Genomic DNA, 20,448 nt, shown 5'->3' with positions numbered 1-20,448 from the left:
TTTTACATTTATATAGCACTATGTAAAAAAACATGTTGTTATTAAAAGCAATTAACATTAAAAATATATATTTATAACATAATAAAAGTCATATTCATCCCCTAGTTATTTTTTAATGAAATAAAAATTACCAAAAATTAACACCTTCGGGGTAAATGGTTAATTTCCTTTAAATTAAGTTAAAAACGTTGTTTCATATTTATTTATAATAAAGGGCTTTATCTTTGTAGAGACAATAGGGTTTTTGAGGCAGAAGACGGGAAAATGTGCAATGCTCTCGCCGGGACTCGAACCTGGACCTCTCGAATACGCGCCGAGTGGGCTGCCGTTACACCACGAAGGCATGCTGGAAGGAGTAAGAAAATATCCTCTTTTAAAGGGCAACCGGGGATTAGGGAATCCAATCGTTAAATCTTGGTGGTGATGAATTATTATACACCACCTTTTAGTTTAGGCGTCAGTGTAGAGATATTAGGGTTTTTGAAGCAGGAGACGTAAAAATGAGCGCTACCCTCTCGGGGACTCGAACCTGGACCTTTCGAATACGTGCCGAGTGTGCTACCATTACGCCACGAAGGCATGCTGGAAAGAGGGGGAAATTATATCTTTTACTTTTTGAATATCAGAAACGTAAATCTTAATAAACTAAAATGCATTGATTTTGAAATGTATGACAGGACAATTATATATAAACGTCAAACAAAGCTTCGCACATTCTAACAATAAATCATGAATTACTCCGATTAAAAGCTTAAAATTTTTTAATTTTCTTTGGCAATATTTCAGAACTGTTAATTCCAAAAAGTAGTAAAGACGGTAAACTGTTAATTCCAAATAGTAGTAAAGACGGTAAACTGTTAACTTCAAAAAGTAGTAAAAACGGTAAACTGTTAATTCCAAAAAGTAGTAAAGACGGTATGTTAGACACAGCTTATGTTACATATGAAGTTCGCAGAAAACTTGAATAGTAAAATAGTTCTATTAAAAAAAGAAATTTTAAATACTGACGTAAATTTCAATCAATCATATTCAATGAATATAAAAACTGACAGACAATTTTATTACCCGAGAATTCTTGAAAATGTTATTCGAAAAAATATCACAAATTCATATCCATTTGATGTTTTATCACGCAAAATTTACAAGAGTTTGTTATTAAACTTTGTTGTCAATTTAATATTCAGCAAATGATTTCCCATTTAAATTTTCCATTGATTTTTCATTAAATATATTTTAAAATCGTATTAAAACAGAAATTTTACCCTATTTTAAATACATAATCCAAATAACTTAATAAATTTGCTCTTTCAATTAATTATGGCTATTTTAATTTCCTAGATACATTTTTAATTTTTTCTAATTAGCAATCATTTAGTTTAATACTTTAATATCTTTTAAATTACAACACATATAAATACCACTATTTCAATGTTCGTGATTTCTACATAAACGAAACACATTTATGGTTTTACTTGAGGTTATAAAAACTTTATGCTTTTATTACTTAAGTGCACATAAATGTAAAGTATCCCAAACCAAACAGTTTTTTATATAAAAATTAAAAAATTAAAACAAAAAAAAGTTTAAGTTTTTTTCATATAAACTTTATGGTTTTTACTTGACAGCTAACGCTAATTATTCCCAACTATACAGAATTTAATTCAAATATATAGATGTAAAAATATGTATAATAATTTAAAAGCGAAAATTTAATATTCATTATACACGAAATACTTTTCACCATTCCATGGTTAATGAGACCACATATTTAACATGCTCTTTTTGCTCTTTGCGCAGTACTTTGATATTATTATGAAATTTATTAGAAAATTATTTCGGCTGCATTTTCACTTATGTTAACAAAACTAAATTTTCATAAATGTCAAAACGAGGCAAGACCTTTGTCTAGCATTTGAGCATTAGTATGAATGTAACATTGAATAGACGAACATAATTTTATTTGTAAAATACACCATGAAATATTAGGAGCTTTGTTAACGGGAACTGGCGGTTATATCGGTTATGGTTATGACTACATTGTTATCTAAGTGAATTCAGTTAAGAATTTTTCCAACATAACGTTAGAAAGCAGGACAGAATGAATCCAACAAAATCTTGGCAGCCTTGTGACGACTTCTGCCAACAGTTTGGACACTGTTTACCATAAAAATCCACCATCTGGAGTTCGAGGGCAGCCATTCCTCCGCGGAGGAACTTCGAAACAGCTATTACACAGAATATATTTTTAACACTCACTTCTTTAAAGTTTCGTCAGGGTTTGGTAGAAAAAAGAAAGAAAAGAAAAAAGGATCTAGTTTTACGGCTAATATTTTTCCCGCTTTTCACATGCTCGCCGGAGGCGGTTGTAGCAATCGGTTCATGGTTTATCTTAAAAGATAGAGATTGCTCCCTTCTTCTGACAATGCTCCCTTCTCCATGTCGATGACAGCGTGTGTGGTCTTAATAGAGAGACGTAAAAATCTGAGATCAGCCAACTTTTCTGTCGTCGTTTAGTAGCAAAATTCTAAACTCGGGTTTCAATTTTCAACCATGGGGAGCTTTATGGTGAGCACCCTAAAATGAAGTGCCCCTAAAATTACAAATAATTCAGGAGGCGGAATGATGACTTTGGTAAAAAATACGTTTTATTATGATTAAACTGTATAAATGTGTACACATTTTATACAAAGCAAGATAGGATTCAGCTAAAGTTTTTTTTACAAGAAGACAGATATCGGATGCTTCTAGAGTATGCCAAACAAGATGGTAAACTGAGATTATTACATTGATATTCGCTTGGAAGAAACTTACATAATCTTTTATTGACAATATTCAAATAATATGTGTATAATTGGTATAACACTGTTTTATTAATGAATAAGATGAATGATTTGGCTATGAAGATATATGGGAGTTCTACAAAGAGTAAGGAAGAATATTAGAGAAAGTTACCTTTTTAGCTCAATGGAGCGTTAACTCAGAAAGACTATTAATTTAGTTTGGGCATTTTGTGTCGATTCACTATAAACGGCGAATCACTTTTGAAGTTGTTGCCACCAAATATTATCGCCCTGCATTATACTTAAAGAAATTAAATAATGAAGAATCTGCATAAATGTACGTATATTTTTCGCATTGTGCTAAAACAACGGTACCTAGCCTAGGTCTCCACCTGAATATGGGCATCTGGAAGCCCTAATTTGGAATTTGAAAATTTTTTTATTATCTATTTCATATTTTGCCAGACAATAAAGAATTTTTGATTAAGAAACTCAACGATTTCAAAGCAAGGAATGGCAACGCTTTAGGGGAGGTGAAATCATATCGAGCGCGTGAGACAGTACATCGGAAATTCTAAAGATAAGCTCTTTTAAATATTTTGGATATTGATGTTGGATTCAATTTTATCGTTTAAGTGCGAAGAATATTTAATAAAACTCACAAAAGGTAACACACAAAACGTTAAAAAACTCCCCTTTGGGCGTCGGCTCGAGCAGTATCAAAATGCACTGCGTATAGCCAAAACATTTGTTTATTTATTTGAATACGACAAAATCCCTATGAATAAAATACCTGACTAAGCAGAGAAATGTCTTCGTGGTAGAGGAAGAATTATAACATCTCATATGTCGCAGTCGCGACAGGTGCCACGTTTTAAACACTTCTAAATTATAATTAAAAAAAAAAAAATAAACAACTTTGTACCTTAACGCTACAGGGAATTTTTATAAGTTAAAATCTCCGTTTCACAGCTCTGACACTGCTTCGCAGCGGACTTTATACAGGAAAAGGGTACATAGATTTGTATTTACACTGCACATGTCGGAAATCAAGAAAATACATATGCATCTAGGCTGAATACGAAATTATGAAAATATACACGCATCTAATGAAGATGGTCCACAGAGAGAGTTTTTTTTTTAGATGATCACTTCTGAAATTATTTTATTGTAGTATTTAGGAGTATATTAGTAAGCTTTGAGCATCACCTCTTGAAGACGCTCTACTCCGCTGACTACCAAAATCATCTACAGGTTAAGAGTGGTCGTCTTATAGAGCGTTCTCTGTAATTATACGCATTTCCATTGAATAAAATATAAAAGAGGTTTTCCTTCCTTTGGGGTTTAAAATTGGGAAAAATTTATTCTTACTTGACTCATGGACCTAACAAACAGCAATTTAGCAAAACATTATTATCTCGCATACCTTAAGATTACAACTTACAACTTCAGCACTTACAATATACCATCATCTTCAATTTTTTCGTATTATTCGATATAAAAGATATATTAATATTCGATATATTCCATATATATATATAAATAATATTCGATATACTCTCTATATATAGATAATATTCGATATATTCCATATATATAGATAATATTCGATATATTAACCTCTTACTTAGTATATAGTTTTAGTGAAGATGATCGACATTAAAGAGTTCAGAATTAACTGCATATGGGTGAAAATAGAGAAAAAAATCATCATATTAAAATAAACGAACATCTGTATTAAACCACCAGAATAACTCTTTCGTATTCTGTAGATAATAACAATATTATCTACAGAGTACGAAAATTGTATACAGGATGCTTCGCTGTATTTTAATTTATAATAAATTCTAAGTTCTTTCAATCGCCCACTTTACACGTCCATTGCAGTTATTAATAGTTACTAACTCATTTAACACCATACAGTGAAACATCAGTCCTCTATCCATTAATGATATAATGAGCCGATATATAGCGAACTCGCTCTAAGACGAAAATCAATGAATATACATGATTCTGGCTTTCTGCGGAGATGATTATCTTACGGAATTTTCAATATCGACATTTATTTACGTTTTCGGAAATACTGGTTATTTTCAGAGGAAGTTGTCTTAGAGAGGTTGTTTGAAAGGAACTTCATTCTCCAGTTGAAGAAGTGTGATTTGTGTATCGCAAAAAATGTTTCAGAGAGAGAAAGAGAGATAACGCTCCGCTCAAAAGAGAGAGTTTCACATCACCGGCATTTTGGGAACCGCTGTTTATTATTTATGCTCCTAAATAGGAAATGTCGAATCAAAATTATTGAATTTGCAATTTTAACCATCGGTACAACTTATGAAAATATACACGCATCTAATGAAGATGGTCCACAGAGAGAGTTTTTTTTTTAGATGATCACTTCTGAAATTATTTTATTGTAGTATTTAGGAGTATATTAGTAAGCTTTGAGCATCACCTCTTGAAGACGCTCTACTCCGCTGACTACCAAAATCATCTACAGGTTAAGAGTGGTCGTCTTATAGAGCGTTCTCTGTAATTATACGCATTTCCATTGAATAAAATATAAAAGAGGTTTTCCTTCCTTTGGGGTTTAAAATTGGGAAAAATTTATTCTTACTTGACTCATGGACCTAACAAACAGCAATTTAGCAAAACATTATTATCTCGCATACCTTAAGATTACAACTTACAACTTCAGCACTTACAATATACCATCATCTTCAATTTTTTCGTATTATTCGATATAAAAGATATATTAATATTCGATATATTCCATATATATATATAAATAATATTCGATATACTCTCTATATATAGATAATATTCGATATATTCCATATATATAGATAATATTCGATATATTAACCTCTTACTTAGTATATAGTTTTAGTGAAGATGATCGACATTAAAGAGTTCAGAATTAACTGCATATGGGTGAAAATAGAGAAAAAAATCATCATATTAAAATAAACGAACATCTGTATTAAACCACCAGAATAACTCTTTCGTATTCTGTAGATAATAACAATATTATCTACAGAGTACGAAAATTGTATACAGGATGCTTCGCTGTATTTTAATTTATAATAAATTCTAAGTTCTTTCAATCGCCCACTTTACACGTCCATTGCAGTTATTAATAGTTACTAACTCATTTAACACCATACAGTGAAACATCAGTCCTCTATCCATTAATGATATAATGAGCCGATATATAGCGAACTCGCTCTAAGACGAAAATCAATGGATATACATGATTCTGGCTTTCTGCGGAGATGATTATCTTACGGAATTTTCAATATCGACATTTATTTACGTTTTCGGAAATACTGGTTATTTTCAGAGGAAGTTGTCTTAGAGAGGTTGTTTGAAAGGAACTTCATTCTCCAGTTGAAGAAGTGTGATTTGTGTATCGCAAAAAATGTTTCAGAGAGAGAAAGAGAGATAACGCTCCGCTCAAAAGAGAGAGTTTCACATCACCGGCATTTTGGGAACCGCTGTTTATTATTTATGCTCCTAAATAGGAAATGTCGAATCAAAATTATTGAATTTGCAATTTTAACCATTGGTACAACTTATGAAAATATACACGCATCTAATGAAGATGGTCCACAGAGAGAGTTTTTTTTTTTAGATGATCACTTCTGAAATTATTTTATTGTAGTATTTAGGAGTATATTAGTAAGCTTTGAGCATCACCTCTTGAAGACGCTCTACTCCGCTGACTACCAAAATCATCTACAGGTTAAGAGTGGTCGTCTTATAGAGCGTTCTCTGTAATTATACGCATTTCCATTGAATAAAATATAAAAGAGGTTTTCCTTCCTTTGGGGTTTAAAATTGGGAAAAATTTATTCTTACTTGACTCATGGACCTAACAAACAGCAATTTAGCAAAACATTATTATCTCGCATACCTTAAGATTACAACTTACAACTTCAGCACTTACAATATACCATCATCTTCAATTTTTTCGTATTATTCGATATAAAAGATAAATTATTCGATATAAAAGTAAAAGCAATTATACATTCCTTTCAAGATTATAGTTGTTTCAGTTTCTAGCCAGAATAAGTTACGCTGCATCATTAAATAAAGAGAAAGAAAAAGATGCACATAACAATGTCTTTCTACTCAGATTTTGGATGCATGACAGCAAGGGAATCTTCTCCAGACTGTCAGAAGAGCAGCACCAGTTATAGAACAGACACATCCAACAACATTTATTCTACTTTTTTATTCTCCTCTTCGAAGACGCTCGTTAGGACACTAATTCATCATCCACGGGGTTAATTACTCAGAATAACTGCACAATAAGCGTATGAAGAAGATGTAATGAGTGATGAAGTGATGACAGTTGGAAGCGTGGCTTGGAGGGAAGGGGTGCATCGAATTACGTTGAGAAAGCGGTGCCGCAATTAGCGTGGCAGAATGGCATGAACGCCCCCTTTGCGATTCTCCAGTTACTAAAGACATTACAGGCGGCAGATTTGTTTTAGAATTTTTAAATTATCATGCTTGGGCAAAAAATGTAGCTATAAATGTTCCAAAAATGTCTCTATTACCCTGTTTCTCATGAGTTACAAGTTGTATGTCAGGAACATAATTAGATGGTATGCTAAAGCTTTCAGGTGTTTACAGGTGATACATATTACTGATATTTATTTATGTTCTAAAAAATACTAATCAGTTCAGAGGTGGTCGTGTTCAGGAGGAAGTTGTCATGAGAGAGTTCAAAATGTATTGTACAAGGCTCATTTATCTCTTAGAGCACTTCCCTTGAATACGAGAACGATGGCTTATTCCTTTTGTTTTTTGTAAAATCTGTGTAAATGAATAGTTTATATTGAGATGAAGTATATTTAAATTTTATCTATTCATAACAAAAATAAAATCATTTTAAAATGAGAAGCGCAGATATTTTTTAAAATTTGTTTATTAATTTTTAATTCAAGTTTTGAGATTAAGAAACTGATAAAAACTTACTAAATATAGACCATTTAATAACTACAAGAACTGTTAAGAGATGTCAACTGCTTGAGGGAATGATTATTTTAAAATTAAAATTAAATTGGGGGAAGGAAAGAAAACATGGTTTACGAAGTCGGGAGGGAAGAGATTAAAAAAAATAAGAATCTGAAATTCCTAAATTGGCAGTTTAACAGTTTTCTAATCAACGAAAATATACTTAAAACTAATGAGAACAGTGAATCATGTCTTGACGATCACAGAATTAAGTACTGGTGAGCAGTCAATTAGTTTATTTGAATTCAGGAAAATATACTCTTAATTAACAATTACGGTGAACCCTGCCCTGGCGAGCAAACCAATTAAGATATTGGTGATTAGTGAATTACCTTATTTGAATGAGGAACATACATGTTTAATTAGTAAGTACACTGAACTCTGTCTAGCGCAAGTATTGGCGACTAGCAAATTAGTGCCTTTGGATGAGGGAAAACATACGTTTCGTTAATATGTGCAGTGGACCTTATACTAGCAACCAGCGAATTATGTATTGGCAACTAATGAATTTCATATTGGTGGTCAGTGAATTAGTTTATTTGAATGAAGGAAAATATGTATTTCAGTAAACCTTGTTCTCGGACCATATCTCTAAAAGCATCCTCTCTGAAATGAACTGCATGAGAAATACTCATTATTTCTCTACGATGACTAACTTCACAGATCAGAATCATCTGGAGCTTGAGCATAGAGAGCTCAGAGCTTGAGCTTTGAGCTCAGAGAGAGTTCACTTACATTTGTGCGTAGTGCTAGTGCGCTTTTTATCTATTATCTGCATTTGTAAAAATTACATTTCTGCTCATATGCTAAATTTAAACAAGGAAATCAAACTTTTGACGTAAACCATTGGTTAGATGAATCACTGAATTTCCCGAATCAAACCGAGAATCACATTGAAAAGTATTCTAAACCAGATCATGGATTTCAGAATAAAAATTCGTCACCCTATGATGTGCAAACGTAATTAAAAAACAGTGAATTCTCTTGTGAAAGCCACCTCCCGTTGAAGACCATCTCTGAAAATGACTAGCATTTCTGTGAATACAGATAAACATCAATACTGAAAATTACCCCTGTAAGAAGACCACTTACATACGGTTCGCTATATTCACCTAAGCAGCATAGAGGCAGAATGTAACGTTTTTCCATCTCATAAATCATATATACTTTTAGATACCATTTAGAATTAAAATTAAATCCCGAGAAAATTTTTGTAATATTTCTTAATAAATATTTTATATAAAAACATAAAATACGTTAACTCAAGCAAATGTTACTTTTTATTCTTGTATCATATTTTTAACTTCTCTTTGTGATCATATACTCGAAGAGAGATAAGTCCGATTTGATTTCTCTGAATAGGATCGGAATTATAAAATAATAAACATGAAAATTTGCAATTTATGAAAAAAATAATAAAGGATTTTATGCTATGAAGTAATTTCGATCCTGTAACAAACAAAATATTATACATAAAGAATTTATGGTTTTCAGTTTTGTCTCATGATGCATTGATGTTAACTTGAAAATACACTTTCTTTCTTCAGTTGGAACAATGAAGCATTGGGCAGGGTCGAAAAATATCTCTTCCTGTGGTTTTTAAGACGGCTACTTCTCTTGCAGACGGAGTTCTGAGTGGCATCGCAGGTTCTGAAGTGCTTCCAGATAGATACTCAACGTTGGCAAGTGCGGAAAAGCAGAAGGGTGTAAGGTGATGTGCAAAATTGACTTCTGGTGTCTCAGAAAGCACTCCAGAACTCTAAGCACCAAAAAAATAGCAAAACCAAAATATTGCTTCCGACCATTGTGGTTGGGAATTATTGCGTTGCTACTACATAACGTCAAGAAAGTTTTACTTCCAGTAATTTAGAGAAAAAAAATAAATAGAAGATTAATTTTTTAAGGAATTGCTTAAAATACTGATAATTCCACTATGATTTACCTAAAAAATAAATATGTAATTGAGAAAGCTTTAGCACTTATCCTACCTATGGTGTTTGAGCAATCTTTACAAATTATTTTATAAAAAAATATCATGATGATTTTTGGTTAGCTTATCATAAATTAACAATCTTGTATTCACAATACTCGACTTATCATTTAGAACAATCAGAAAAAAAATGTTCTTATTTAAAGAATGAAAGCGTTAAAAAAAGAAAAAAAATTCATTTAAGACTTTTCTCTATAAAATTTACAATTAATAAGATGTTACCTATTCCTATTATTATTATTATTATTATTATTATTTGATTAGCACAACAAGAAAACTGATCGACGAAAAGTTATAACAAGCTTTTAAAAATTATCAGTGTAGGAATTTTACCGCGGCACTTATTATCAGAGCCGTGCCAAGATATTTTTTCATCTGAGGGAAAAAATAAATGCACGCCCCTATATGTATTAAACAAAAGTAAATGTATTAAATCATAATTCTTATAACGTAATTCTTAAAATATTTTTAATCGTAATTTTATAAATTCAGAAAAATAATATAGCAAATTATTTATAACTTTCAAATGAAAATGATAAAACATTCTTTTTTGATAAATAAGATGCATCAAAATGCACATTGCATTTCCAGAGTTTCTTGCAATTTTTCCTATTGGCTTATTAATTTTCGTTTGCTAAAGTTTATTTTCCCTAATAATAATTGACAAATTTAAAACATAATTAAATTATCGAATTCGTATGGCCAATTTGGCGCCCGTGATTCACTTAAAGCAAGTGCCTCACTTGCCTCACCATTGTCCCGGCTCTCTCACCCTTGTGCCGGCTCTGCTTATTATCCCTTGATAATTTTAGTAAAATTTAAAAGATTTTCTGATATTTTATGAAATGTCGAAATAATAATCGAATATCATATAAATCAGTGAATTCTAGATATTAGATATCAGATTATCTATTATTTTCTACCTGTTACTTTTATTGCAATTGTAAATTTAAATTGCATATTTAAATACAGTAAAAGTTCGACTATTCAAGGTTCTAAACGATATAGTGGTCATTTTCAAAGTGAGAAGGGAAGCTTCGCTATAATTTTAATTCTGTCTTCACCTAAGTCTATAATTAATTATAAGCAATCGTACTCCAGAATTTAAATCATAAAATTTGAGCCGTGAATTAATCACAAAAATTTCATGTCAGATCCACGTACAGGAGGGAAAATATCTTCTTAACCAAAACACAATTGACGTACTTAACGGATCAGGCCCACAAACAGAATCGATGACTATCAACATGCTAAAATTATTAGGCAGAAGACGTGTTAAGTAATGAAAGCATTAAAAATCAAATATTTCTTTCATTTAGGATATTTTAGCCCAAAGGAGCGGTAACCCAGAAGGGCTATTAGTCTCAAAATGGTATTTTTTGCCGTTTCACTATAAACGGCGAATCACTTTTTAATTGCTGCCACCAAATATTATCGCCCAGTATTATATTTAAAAGAGTTAAGCAATGAAGAAACTGCATGATTATGATATGTTTCTCGCACTGTGAAAAAGCGACGGTACCTAGAGCCATCAAATTTTGAATAACGTAATCTTCCACCCGAACATGGGCCCCCGGAGGCCCGAATTTTGAATTTCGAATTTGTTTTATTATCTATTTCATACTTTTGAAAACTTTAGCGAACTCTTAATTAACAAACTCAACGATTTCAAAGCGAGCAATGGCAATACTGTACGGAATAAAACATTTTTATCTCCAGCGCAAGAGACTGCCTACCGGAAATTCAAAAGATACGCTGTTTTTAAATATTTTGTGACATTGCTGTTGAATTGAATTTTATGTGGAATTTTACGTAGTACATGCATATAACGATAGAGAGCACAATCAAAGCTCTATAGCCGAGTAAATCGCTCTAACTTGAACATTCAACATAAGCAAAGAACTATAGTTATATATTAAGCATATAAAAATCATTTAAAATTTATTTTTTAAAAAAGTGTACGTGTGTACATCAATGGGACTTAAATTATGAATTAGTGAACTGTTATCCCATTTATTTGAATTACATAACATGTTTACAGTAACATTTTGAAAGTTCTAATGATTGAAAATTTTGTTTTCATATTAAAATCTTAAGACTTACGGGGAGGGAACACTAAATTATCGATTAACACTTCTGTTTATCCCTTTCCCTAGTAAGGTGTTTACACTTTAACTTAAAATTCCTCACCCCGGCTAAACTTTCTTTAGATTCTTCACACTAATTATGGATAGCCAAATCTTTCCGAAGCCAGTCAAGAACAAGATAGTTTCGATGGATAAATGAAAAAAAAAAAAACCTTTAAGTATTACAATATTATTTTGCTCACACAATTAGTATTTATATTTTATTCCAATTAGTATATATATTTCATTACACAAATTACCAAAAACACTCAACTGAATATAAGGTCCTAAAAAAAGCCATTTTATTCTAAACAGTGTATCTAAAATATACGTATATCCGATTCAGATATTTGTTTCAAGAACTCCTTGTTTGTCTTTAATGGCTGAACTAATTCTTTGCAAAATATAGCACAAATAATAAATGCCATATAATTTAGTAAAGCACAAAATGCTCATGTAATTTATTATTAATATACATGCCTCATTTTTCCTAGCAAGCACAGTTTATTTCTTAATGCTACAGATTTGAAAGAAGCACGATTACTTCGATAACTGAAAGATCTTTGTCCAATTCACCACGATTTCAGTTTCATGTCAGGACCACCAACGAAATTTAGTATTTCGTTGAATAGACTGTTAATGGATAATTAACTACCTTTCGAATTTTTTAACTACTTTCGAATTTTTAATACTTTTCGTTTTCATTTTTTTTAAAACTAACTTTGTAATATTTTTTAACCTAATACAAATCATTAAAAATTCTGCAGATAATTTAATTGCGTTGTCTCGCTTTTACAAATATGGAATTCAAATATTTTCACAAGCCAACCTTTCTGGCGACAGCTCGAGTTTAGTAAAACATATACTTAGTATAGAAAGCATTTCTACCCTGATGGCACAAAAACAGATTCACGACTATGCGAGTGCATCTAATTCATGTTTAATAGCTCAGAATATCTACCGAATGTGGGATATTTTTCGGGACATAATCCGAAGCAATTATACAGCATCAAATTTTGGCATTGCCTTACATTATCTGGAACATCTGCTCACTTAAGAGCAGCTCACATTCACAATTTCGTAATCAAATATCATCTACATGCAACATGTATATCTGAATCAAGATAAAACAAAATGGCTAACTGATAGCATCAAACTACTTCTAAAAACAACAAAGTGCATAAATTATTTAAATAAAGACGAGTTCTCAATTATTAGATATGAACTTCGCAATAAATATTAAGTTTTAAATAAGCTACTTTAATGCTGTACGTAATTTATTTCCTTCATAAATCAACAGGTGGTTTAGGCAATCGAATTTCAAAGCCCACAGGTAAAGATTGCAAATCCGTCTGGATCAAAGTACACATGCTGGCTAATGATCGACCCTGAGACATGCAATGACCCGAACTGTATTTAACTTTGCCCGCCATTAATTTAAATGTAACAGCGAATAGACGCAGCATTGCTCATCCCAGACTAACGGCTAGGTACATTCAATACGTTCATTCTGATGGAAGCCTCTCTATAAAAAAATTTTACTGCGTTTAATTGTTTATGCCTCGTTTCTGTAAACATATGGAGAACGTACTTTAACTCTTTATACGTTAAGCATCTCAATTTGTGTATATGTTCAGTGGACAGTTCTCATCGCTTTACATAATTGCATTTTATCTCGCAAACAGAGCGGCAGTTGAAGCCTCCACTGCAGAACGTATACCATCCGTGTGATGTGCTTACATTTTGCCGGGGTCTGTGATTTTCCACAGATTGAAGGAGCGTTTTTCTCTGCCTTTTTTGACTTATCAGCCTTTCCGTTCAAATAAACTTCCATTCCTTGAGAGTAAACTATAGAATATAAACAAAAGTTTGTTGATGCTAACTTTTCAGGAATAGTCTGGCTGGATTTGGGTTCATTTGGATGCGGCAGCTCTTAACAGCAGTTCCGATCTATGTGAGAGGAACATACGAGTGTGTAAAGAGTCATTGTACATCACAAAAACTGTTTCTTATGTTTCTTTCTTTGTTCTTGGAATCACGCATCATCATCAATATTTTGCTGTGCTATGGATGTTACTCCCGTCATTCTCAAGAAAGTTGCGCAAAAATGGTGAGTTGTATTTTATTTCTGATTTTATTATTGATTTGAAAAACAACGATAGACAATAATATTTTCAAAAGCATTGAAAATTATCAGTTACTGTGTTTTAACCAGCCACATAATATTGCATTCAGTTAAGAGTGACCACCCACGGTTCTAGTCGATTTTGAATATTTGTCAAGTTTGTCAACTTGGAGAAATGATGTTCAATACCGATGTTTATGTTCTCAGAAAGAAGGTCATTTTACAGGTGGTCGTTTTAAGACTTGGCTAGGAGAAGGTTCATTGTATCTGCTACAAAGAGCCTGTATATATTGCAATCATAATTTAATTTGTTGGTAATTATTTTTAATTATGATCTATAGGAAGCATTTGGTTCAACTATTACTTAAAACTTAATAAACAATTTCAAGCTATATTTATCACTTGTTAGAAATGTTAAGTACACATAATTCAAAATACAATTCATATTAAAGTGTCTACCAATCATAATAAAATTACTGAAAGTATTAATTTCAGATTCAGAAATTTATTTACTAAATATCCGAATTATTGACTGAAAATAAGTAATAAAGAAGTATTTTTTTAATCATTTCGCTGTGTGGTGCTCCACATGAAATTCTAATATATATTTTCAAATAACTTCAAAATTTTGTGAATGTTCAACGCAGAATTTTAAGCATATTCTGCGAATTCAGAAATGTATTTCCAATACAGTAAAAGGTTTTTTTCATTTACATAGGTTGTTCGCACATTCTTTGATGATTTTTATTGTATTTACAGAAATATTTTACCTAACATTTTTGTGTTTCAAATGTTCGTTTGATAACCCTAATTATTCACTACCATTTTACACCATAATTTCCAAGCCAATAAAAGGTTTATGTAGTTAGTATCGGAAGTGGTATTTTATCCCATTCATCTTGAACACCTTTTCAAGTCCAAGGTTGTAAGTCGACGTTTGCACAATTCGCTTTTTTCAAGAGATATGTTCCTAATAATGTACGGAGTTGATCTTAATATTTTTCTCCACTCTCTTCATTTTTAATTTTCCGTTATATGAAAAATCAGCAAAATCATTAATCCCTTTAAAAAGCTTCTTTGAACCATGTTTTAAGATGTTTTCTCCGCTTTGATAATAATAAATGGATCTCTTTTTATTGCAGTCGTTTAAACACATCCAAGATTATTATATTGTGACAAAATCTTTCGATTTTTTTCTGGATATATAGTATATATTTCTCATAAAGAATTCTGCAGCGCATTCTGCGTTTGGCCTATATGTCTTGGCGAAAGAAGACGCAAATTACTTTTTTTTCGCCTTTTTAAGATTCAAACCAGTATGCTTCGTTGTACGTAACCACTTTGTTTACAGTTGACACTGAGCATTTTATCATTTTTAACTGTCCTTTTTCTTTTAACAGTAAAGATCTTACCTTTGCAACATTCGAAACATTTTACAACGTAATAAGTAGATACGATTAATTTTCTTCGGAAAGAACACATACACAGGATTTCATCCATTGCTGCTTTAAAAGCGACATTTTGCGTGAAAACAAAACGGTCAAGTAGCAGACGATGATTTGTACTTTCAAAAACCCACCAGCTGCATGCAGTTAAAGAAAAATTTCCAAGCAGACGATGCTATTTTTAATGGCAAAACAAAATCGTCAAAAAAATGTGTGGTTGGTTTGGTTTGGTTTATTTAATTACGGCAAAGCACATTAGGGCTATCTGCTTAAGGGGAGGGATGCCTTCGTGGAGGACTTTCTAATTTAAAAAAAAAAAAATGTGCGAACAACCTCTAACGGTGAGGTTAATAATTTTCTCAGATAAAAATCCAGCTGATTATTGGAGTTAGAATGAATTATAATTACATCAATAGAATAATTGCAATTTATTATAACATCAATAAGCGGTGTGAATATTCTTTCTGACTTACTTTTGCAACGTTTCCCTTTACACCACGTTAAGTTTTGTTAAAGCCTCTTGAAAGCGATCATTTCTCATAAACAAATCATTTGTGAAATTTCTATATTTGTTACTATTTCTACTCTAGGCTATTCACATCTATCGAAGACAAGAATGGCTTGAAACCTAATAGTATGATCACCGTAAGATTGTTTTTAAATAAAGGTCCGCCTTTAGCATTTTTGGCGCCTTAGGCGATCGGTACAGTTAGCTTTCCGTATTTATTAATGGTATTAAAAATTCAAGCGAAAAATAAATATCTTTTAGCTATCGCTTGTGACAACAACTTAGCTGGGAGGCTTATGATGATCAGCGTCTCTGGCGGTTATCTCTGTCACCTATGTTTCAAGCCGGCCCATAAGTTCCATTTTAGTACCAACGAAGTTATTTGTGCATGGGGGTACTCTAAATACATGACGAGCCAAAAGGCCTCTCGAGAGGTTGGTGGTAGGGGCAGAGGAGGGCAATAGGAGACTCTCAAACACGTCCCCCTGGGGTGCACTCCATCAAAATTGGGGCGGAACGTTGGAACAACCATACAATAATTTGTTGCTTGCTTTCCTTCTTACGATGAATTTCGTGGTCTTGTTCTGATGTTACTCTCAGACAAGTGAGATAAGTCACAGCACAACAACAATTTGAGATGTCTTAGAGCTGTGATCTTGGCTTGCAAATATGTACATGTAAGCTATGTACGCGATAAAAATAACAGCAAGATTAATACAATTCTTTAAAGAAAAAATTTAAAAAAAATATTTAAATACAAAAATTTACTTTACAGTTCTTAAAAAACAAAATATAAAATTATTTTGTTGTAAAACATAAAATTTTTAGCATCTTTGTTGTTATTTCTTTTTTATTTATTAATTTCGTCTAAGCAGATTTTCTCATGCAGTTTTCTGAACAAGTTCATAAAATGCATTTTAGAACCCAGTAAAATAATTTATATGAATATGTATTTCTTGAAACTGACCAATTAATGCACTCACAATACGAAAGTAGCCGGGTGGTTAAAGCCGTTGAATATTGTGAGTTCGATGTGGATACGATCCCCGACGAAAGGGCTGGCTGTATGGTTAGTTTTCGTGGCTGCTCTCTGTGCAATGAACACGAGTCAGTTACCCTTGGAAAATCCTGCATAAAGTCCTCTTCTCAGGTAGATTGCCCTGGTGTGCTTTGACGTATTCAGATAATATATGAATAATCTAAGCTCTAATACCACCATTCACTTTCCAGACGACTTTGGTCCTCAGTGGAGGTGGTCGTCATAGAGAGTTGAGGTTCAGTAACGGTATTTATTAATGTTCTCAGGAATGCTAGTCATTTTCATGGGACATAAGTTGCCACAAGGAAAATTCACTGCATTTAAAAACTGTTATTATGACAAATCGCAGGTGTGGAACATGGAAATTAACTAAAAAAACTTGATTTATTAATTTTTTTAAATATGAGAAAAAAATTATGGGTCAATTTTATTTACTTTTCGAAGCTACATAAAATTTACTAATTTGCATACTAAAGGAACAAAAAATGCTTGAAATAAAATGCCTTTTAGACTTTTTTAACTGCATGTAATTAAACTTTTAATACAATTACACCTTTTAATCCTGCTACTTTTATTTCCAGGCAATTGTAATCTGTTGTAGAGATTGTCATTTTAGAAAAGTTATGTTTAATACTTATGTTTTATTTAACCTGCAAAAGAAGTTTTCCCTTTTAGAAATGTTTTTCGGCTAGAGATGAGAGAGGTTTTGCTGACAAGAATAAATAGATGTCGTTTAAAATTCCTTAATATTTTTCCTTAGAATACATTAGAAGAAATTGGGCACAAGTTTCACTTCAAAATGGTTTACACAATGTTACTTCAATAAAAAGTTATACATGATCAAAAGTTAAACATGATTTATTTTTTAAAAGCAAATGTTACCGTAATGGCCCTTACGCCGATAATTTTTTTTAAAATCATATTCTGAAAACCATTTATGTTGGACTGAGGTTGCTGAACACATTGGAACGAGGTTTTTTTTTAACATTATAAGGTTATTAATCTTACACAGAGGTTATTCATCCTTTAGCGTATACGTTGAAAGGGAGAGAGGTGAATGTTTTATTTCTAGAGAAAGAACATCTTCAAATTAGGCGTTCTTTGTGATCATCATCCCCTTGAAAGCAAATTCAAAATCATTTTCTGTGCGAGATATGCGTATTTTTTCAAATACGGTATTCTCCCAAAACCATTTTTTTTAAATTTAAGTTCCATCTAGCTTCCTTGCTTTGAAAATACCTTTTAATTATATGTATTAATTTTTTATTCATTTGCTTCATCTGTTGGATCCGATTAAACATCTTCATAACCTCCTCGCTAAGAGGTCAGTATTTCTAAGGAGGTCACACGACAGTCACGTTCTTTAAAGCTGTTACCAAAAAACGAGACTGAAATAGTCTTAAACAAGAAGAGGCAATCTTACAGAAGTTTTAAATATAACATAAATATAGCATTACATTAGTTACATTATAAGGTATTTCTCCCGCCTTCTAAGCATGCCTTCGTGGTGTAATAGTCAGCACGCTGGGCGCATATTCCAGAGGTCTGTGGTTCGATTCCCGACTAAGGCGTTGCTCATTTTCCCTTCTCCTGCTTCCAAAATTCCTAATGTCTCTACAGTAGCGCCTGAACTCCGAACTAAAAAGGCTGGTGGATGATGATTCTCACATGGGTCCCCTAAAACTCTAGTCGCCTTTTAAAAGGGGTAGTATATAAGGTATTTCTCCCCGCCTCCTTAACATGCCTTTGTAGTGTAGTGGTCAGCAAGATGGGGGCGTATTCCAGAAGTCCGTGGTTCGATTCCCAGAGAAGGCGTTGCTAATTTTTCATCACTCCTGCTTCCAAAATACCTAATGTCTCTACAAAATTACTAAAATACCTTCTTCAGTTGCACTACAGCCTATCACAAGCCGTCTCAAGAAGCTTTCTCCAACGGATCCGATTAGTCGCTACGGTCCATCAACGACAGATTTGTAGAGTCCTGAAATCTGGCTCCACACAGTCTATCCACCTTGTGCGAGGCCTTCCTCTATTCTTGGTACCCTCTACATTTGCAAAGGTCACCTTTTTTAATAGGTGTCCTTTAATAATCTGTCACATCTAAAAATATGTCCAAGCACCTGATACGATAAGATTTGATGACTCGGACAATATTAAGTTGTTTGTACTTTTTTTATAACTAGAAACAATATTAAAGTAGTAAAAGCTATTCGTAAAAACTAAATGTAAAAATTACGAATCGAGATGACTTCAAAATCAACAAGGGTGAGAAAAAATTAAGAAATTTTAACGCACAAATAATTTTATGAAATGTTATTGAAATAAAACTCCTTTGTAGAATATTATGCTATAATAGTCACCTACAATTTTAAAAAAAGCAGTACAACTAAGAATTTTAAACAAAAACTTTATCAAAATCAAGGGAACAAAATCAAAGGAAAAACGGCTTTTTATTGAGCTGTTTTTCCTTTGATAAATCCGGCTCAAACCTCGAGCTGAGCTATTTACCATTTATTGCAATTTTTTGTACATATTTACTGTGTATTTGAAATATATTTAATTTTTACAAGAGTCCTTTTTAAAAATTCTTTGTGCGTTAAAATTTCTTAATTTTTTCTCAACCTTTTTGATTTTGAAGTCATCTCGATTTGTAATTTTTACATTTAGTTTTTACGAGATAGCTTTTATTACTTTAATATTGTTTCTAGTTGTTACATGATTTTAAATTTTTGCTAAGGAACTACATAGTGTCAAATGTATTTTTTAGCATTAGCTTTTAAACATTCCTCTTACTTATAAAATTTAAAAAAATTTGCAGCTCAATGCGCAAAATTCTTGACCACTTTAAGATCTCTCTAATTCATGTTGTCTTGCTACTTATATATACTATATATGTAATAATAAAAGCACAAGGAAAAGCCGGAGCAGTGTCGATGCGTGCTTAGATCCCATATTGAAGAAGAATTTTGATTGCGTAGTATGCTCATAATGTTAACTTGGTAATATATAAAGAACTTGGCAGTCGAGGAAGTTTTAATTCCATTTTTATTTCCAATTGATATTTGAGGCTACAATCACTTGGCACTCTAGTCGTGCTTTTACACAGAAGATTTACATTTTTGATATTGCTGAGATAGAAAGCAAGCCAGCGAAATTACATCTTAGCACAGTAGAGAGCAAAGCTGAAGTGCGTAGTTATGAGAGATGGAAGCACTCGAAGAGAAAAGTTTTGGTTTGCAATTTGGAGATTGGTCAAGTACCATATAAGAAATAGACCAACCCAAACGGATTTTCTCCTTTGTCCCGGCTGTCACCTTGACCACATCCGGAGAAGTAGGGACGACTTGCAGAAACTTACCAATAGCTATTGCAGCGCGTAAAATTTTTCAAGAAAAAGCTGGTGATAGCGCCTC

At 32.2% G+C, this 20,448-nt stretch overlaps 1 protein-coding gene and 1 long non-coding RNA gene across 6 annotated transcripts in view; one reads left to right on the top strand and one right to left on the bottom strand.

Annotated features, from left to right (window-relative positions):
• Positions 1-20,448, bottom strand: part of LOC118203473 (uncharacterized) — a 54,116-nt gene that overhangs the window by 2,022 nt on the left and 31,646 nt on the right. The window lies entirely within an intron of this gene.
• LOC146999538 (uncharacterized) overlaps positions 13,357-20,448 on the top strand; it is a 171,739-nt gene continuing 164,647 nt past the window's right edge. The window contains exon 1 of one of the 5 annotated variants that reach the window (XR_015044335.1): positions 13,357-14,028. This is a non-coding gene — a long non-coding RNA (uncharacterized LOC146999538). The remainder of the gene's footprint in view (positions 14,029-20,448) is intronic. The other 4 variants (XR_015044338.1, XR_015044337.1, XR_015044340.1 and 1 more) reach the window with 4 other exon arrangements.

Source organism: Stegodyphus dumicola, chromosome 1 (assembly GCF_044657685.1).
Source record: "Stegodyphus dumicola isolate Sdum_Otavi_A_Nest chromosome 1, ASM4465768v1".
In the NCBI taxonomy this organism is placed as follows: domain Eukaryota; kingdom Metazoa; phylum Arthropoda; class Arachnida; order Araneae; family Eresidae; genus Stegodyphus; species Stegodyphus dumicola.
Note: the sequence above shows the minus strand (reverse complement) of the source record. Positions and strands in the feature narration are given on the sequence as shown.